The 5,525-nt window shown below is 45.0% G+C and overlaps 1 protein-coding gene across 7 annotated transcripts in view; it reads left to right on the top strand.

Annotated features, from left to right (window-relative positions):
- Positions 1 to 5,525, top strand: part of KATNAL1 (katanin catalytic subunit A1 like 1) — a 59,419-nt gene that overhangs the window by 33,455 nt on the left and 20,439 nt on the right. The gene's annotated exons all lie outside the window — the stretch shown is intronic.

The following is a 5,525-nucleotide window of genomic DNA, read 5'->3' as shown; positions in this document are numbered from 1 at the left end:
AGGGAAAGATGTTTCTTTGAAGAACAGTAGTGAAAAATGCAGAGTATTAAAATAGTCTGGGAATTAGTTTTTAAGGAGGTTTGGAAAAGAGAAGCAGTGTTGGAGTCAAAGACAGAGAAGTGGGAACTGATTCACTGACATGTAGATGTATAAATAAGACACTGAAAGGATTTGTTTTGAGAACTCTAGAGGTGTATATCTGTATGAAAACTGGTGTTTGTAAGACAGTTTGTTATAAACTTAATTGTGGAGTCACTAGGAGGAATCCATAGTAACAAATAGTGCCAAACTGAAACATAATGCTTATCTTTGTGAGATACAGTCTTGAATGTTTGAGGCACATAGTATAATAAATACAAGTTGCGACTGGTGAATAAATCTTGTTAAGTTTTGCATAGGTCTAAATTACATGCTCAAGAATCAGCAAAGCTATGCAGGGAAGAATCCTGCTTTGCCAAAGGGATAGAGAAAGATGACCATTTCCATAACTTTTTATTCTGTACAAAAACATTTTAAGTAACCCTGGAGGTTTGGATAGCCCTGAATAGTCTTTCACAGCACAATTGAGAAGCCCACCAGGTAAAGTTCAGTCATTTTTGAAATTTCAGGACTGTGGGTCAATAAGATTTAAAATAACAAGTGACCATCCTGCAAGCTATAAAAGGCTTTTAAAAGTACTGCACAGTTGGTTACAGTTCTGCGAGTTAAATGGAGAATTGGAATCATGGTCTGTGACAAGTTTAATTCACAGTGTATGTGTAAGGCAGCCTTCAAAGCAAAAGTCCTACCTCTAAACTGAAGGTATAACAATGTACTCTAAGGCAGTGGCTCTCAACCTTTTGTGTACCAGGACCCATTTGTAAACATCGATGGCCAGTCCCGAGCCAGTGCCCCTCACTCCCGACCCACTGCCCCCCCTCAGCTCCAGGCCCCAGCCCCCCAGTGTGTGGGGCGGACGGGGTGTGTGTAGGGCATAGGGAGCCCCAAGCAGCCCCTTGCAGGCTGGAATTCTGCCAGCTGGTAAGGGAAAAGCCATAGTTTCTCAAGTTTTTCTCTCTTAAAGGAGAATCTATTTTTAAAGTTTGTTGATCCATTTTTAAATAGGTTCGCGACCCTTTCATATATTCTTGCAACCCACTTTTGGGTTGCGACTCAGGTTGAGAAATGCTACTCTAAGATTTCTGGTGATGGGCATGAAAGTGTTGACAGTTGGTAAGCTGCACTTGTATTACTTAGAAGATGGTAATTGTCTAACAATGTTGCTAATAATCCTACCAGAGGGAAGCCAAATGGAGAAGTGTCATAAATATGTTACCTTTAGTACTTTTAAACAATGCCTTTATCTGCATAATTTGGTTACTAGATGGCAGAAGGAAAATATTCTGTCTATTCTTGATACAACAGTGCTACAAATATGTTTTTTACACTTCGATAAAATACGTAGCTAGCTGCCATATGGTTATATGTTTTGTGCAGATGAAAATTTCCCCCCAATTATACATTCTCATAAATAACCTATTTTGGAAGTGTGTAGGCTTTCTATTGCAAATGCTTATTAAATTAAAAGGAAAATGTCACAATCTAAAAAAAAAAGGCTACATTTAATGATTTACATTACTGTTTAACACAAGCATGAACATAGTTGTCTCCTTTCAGTTTTTTCCTCTTTAATTTAACTTTGCTGTTTTCCAGGTTCTGGCATGGAGCTAAAATTAACATTCCACTTTCTTAGCATATCACTTGACAGAATATCAGTTACCCTTGCACTGAGTTTTAAAAAAAATCTTACAAAGAACTAGAGTCAGACATACTGCATGCACCTACACAAGACACTTTACTGCTCCTTTACTAATTTAATGTAAAGTAAAGCATCATTGTCTATACGTGCACAGCAATTACTGTGCAGTATATTAGTCTAATGCGCCATTTTCTAGTACCTGTACATACAGGTACTAGAAAAATGGTGTGTTAACTAATGTACTGTACCTCATGTGTAGACACTGGCCGGGAGCAAATTGCTCACTGTCAACCCAGGCAGCAAGGAGTTATAGGGGGTGGGGAGAGTTGTCCCAGCTCCGCAGGGTTGCTGTGTGCCAGCAGTGTGGAGATCGGGACCAATCCTGTTCCCCACATGACTGGGAGAGCTATCCTGGCTGCCAGGCAGCTGCCTCCCAGCCATATGGAGTTTGGGACCCTTCATGATACCCACATAGCTGGGAGGCAGCTGCCCAGCAGCCAGGACAGCTCTCCCTGCCCCGTGGAGATTGGGACGCATCCCAATCTCCATGTGACTGGGAAGCAGCTGCCTGCCCAGCTGGAACAACTGCTACCCTTCTCGGGGCCAGCCTGATCTACCCCCTGGCTGGGATGGAGCTGCCCACTGAGCCAGGACAGCTCCTCTGCCCTCCAGAGCTTGGGGCTAAGCCCCCATGCCCTCTGCCAGCCTGTGGCTAGCACCTGGGGGAGCCTGGCTGCTGCAGGGAGGCAAAGCAGGGCAGGAGCAGTCCTGAACTGGGCTGCTTCTGTTGGGCTCAGTTTGTTCTTCCTGGGGGTGCATGTGTGTGTGCCGGGGAGTGCTTTAATGAGCCTGAATTTTCTGCACAGTGAATTCAGGCACATTAATTGCATGTATAGACATGCCAACTGTGATTAAAATTGTGAGTGCTGCTCAGTTGGCCCCCGTTGCTGTAATGCAACATAATCACTAGTACACAGAGAAAATTCTGAAATGACTGAAAGTGGGTTTGGGTTGCCTGGCTGGATTTTTTAGAAGTTCTGAAGATAAGATTCTCCTGCACATGTCAATTACAGGGTGATTGGTTGCATAACCCAAGTTAAAAACACTTTTTTTGGCATTTATAACTACTGTAATGGTCTCATTTTACTGGCATATAACCCCTGTTTTTCTGTCCTTTTCTCACATTGTTTCTTAGGCCTCTTCTTTTTGACTGTAAGGTATACAAGGCAGGTAGTTTACACTATAGCTTTCGATACTGCCGTATCCAGCTCCATCTGCCCCCCTCCCCCGAAAGTTGTTTCCCAAATGAGATTTTTTTCTCAATTCTTAGAGACGTCATAGAAATTAGAGAGATGGGGCTGGAAGGGACCTCCAGAGGTCATCTAGTCCAACCCCCTGCCTAAGGCAGGATCATCCCTATCCAAACCTTCCTATACAATCTTGAATCTGAACTCTTCGTAAGACTACCATCAAACCCTGAAACAACACAAGACATAACACACTCCCTGTTACAGAGAAAGGCAGAAACCTCCACAGTCTGCATCAGTTTGACCATGGGGTAAAATTCCTTCCTGACCCCAAATATGGTGACTGGTGTGACCCTGAGTGGAGGGGCAAGACTCTCTAGCCAGGAACTTCCAGCTTTAAGTCCCAGTAGGAGCATTGGTTTTCAGTAGGAGTATTGGTATGGCCTAGTCAAAATCCCTAGCCTTGGCTGCAGCCAACACCCAGCGTCTCTGAAGGAGGTTTAAAAACACCCTGACATATGTAGCAGAAAGGGAGGATGGGGACAGGCATCCAAATCCAGAAGCATGGGACATATCCATGGTAGAACATGGGCATAGCTATGCCAGAATCCCTAATCAGTGGTTGTCCAACTTCTTCTTGAACACCTCCAGTGATGGAGTGTCCACAACTTCCCTAGGCAGTCTAATCCACTGCCTCACTGTTCTAACAGTGAAGAAGTTTTTTCCTGATATCCAACCTAAACTTGTTTTGCTGCAACATCAAGTCTCCAGCCTGGCTCTCATAGTGTGTCTTCTGTTGGGATTTTAGTCTTTCTGCCCCACAATTTATCTTACAGACAGCATGTTTATTACATGTATGCACCTCACTAAGTGGTATAATGCCCCACAGGTGCATCAGGGGTAGTACTTAGGAACATTCTTAAGGTTGTATTAATATATTAGTTACTAGTGAGTTAGACCTTGCAAAAGTTATTGAGCACCAAGCGGTCCTTCATAGATTCATAGATTGGTAGAGGCTAGAAGGGACCTTGCAGATCATCGGGTCCAGCCCCTAGGCAGGAAGACAACTGAGGTTAGGTGACCCCAGTGAGGTGACTGTCTAGTCTCCTCTTGAAAACCTCCAGGGTAGGTGACTGCACCACCTCTGGAGGGAATTTATTCCACAGTCTGGACACCCTGGCTGTGAAGGCATTTTTCCTGGTATTAAGCTTGAAGCGACCTTCCAGGAGTTTGTATCCATTAGTCCTGGTCTTCCCTGGGGGTGCCCTAGTGAACAGTTGTTCACTGAGCTCCTGATACACTCCTCTGATATAGCAGTAAGCTGCTATCAAGTATACTCTCAACCTTCTCTACTTAAATAAATTTAAGTAAAGATGCCCAAGTCCCTCAGCCTTTCCTCATATGGCTTGCCTTTCAAGTCCCTGATCATAGGGGTGGCTCTTTTCTGGACCCTCTCAAGTTTTTCCATGTCCTTAGAAGTGCGGTGCCCAGAACTGGATGCAGTACTCCAACTGTGGTCTCACCAGTGCTGAGTACAGTGGGAGTATCACTTCCTTAGTTTTACACAAGATGCATTGGTTGATGCATGCCAGAGTGTTGTTTGCCCTGTTGACCACTGCCTCACGCTGACGGCTCATGTTCATACGATGGTCAGTCATTACCCCTAGGTCCCTTTCAGCCATGGTGCAAGTCAAGCTGTCACCACCAAGCCCATGTGTATGTTGAGGGTTGTTTGCCCCCAGATGGAGAACCGTACACTTGGAAGTGTTAAACTTCATCTGGTTCTGGTCTGCCCAGCTCTCTAGCCTGTCCAGGTCTGCCTGTGTCTGCAACCTATTTTCTGACGTGACCACACTGCCCCATAACTTGGTGTCGTCTGCAAACTTGGCCAGTGAGCTTTTCACTCCCCCATCCAAATCATTGATAAAGATGTTGAAAAGCACCGGTCCAAGCATGGACCCCGGAGGGACACCACTGGTGCCAGGACAACACAGATTCGTTCGTGAGAACTTTCTGCATCCTATCTTGTAGCCAGTTTCCCACCCACTGAACTGTCGAGCAGCTGAGCCCATGATCTTTCAATTTTCCCACAAGGATATCATGGGATACTAGATCAAAAGCCTTTTGGAAGTCTAGGTATATAACATCTACCTCGTCTCCCATGTCGAGGTGGTGAGGGACCTGGTCGTAGAAGGAGTCATTCAGAATCTTACCTTCTGCGAGCGTATCACGCATAGATTCTTTAATGAGCTTTTCCAGGATTTTCTCTGGGATGCAGGTTAGGCTGATTGGCCTATAGTTGCCCAGGTCCTCCCTCCCCTTTTTGAAGATGGGCACAATGTTGGCCCTCTTCCAATCCTCAGGGATTTTCCCTGTGCACCACAAATTCTGAAAGAGCTTTGCCAGGGGTTCTGTGATGACGTCAGCCAGCTCCTTCAGCACTCTCGGATGGAGTCCATACAGTCCTGCTGACTTAATAGATGTCTAGTTTTTCTAGTTGGTATTGCAGCCACTCAGCATCCACATTGGGGAGGCTGCCA

The sequence above is a fragment of the Alligator sinensis genome, unplaced genomic scaffold, assembly GCF_000455745.1.
Source record: "Alligator sinensis unplaced genomic scaffold, ASM45574v1 scaffold84_2, whole genome shotgun sequence".
NCBI classification, from domain to species: domain Eukaryota; kingdom Metazoa; phylum Chordata; order Crocodylia; family Alligatoridae; genus Alligator; species Alligator sinensis.
Note: the sequence above shows the minus strand (reverse complement) of the source record. Positions and strands in the feature narration are given on the sequence as shown.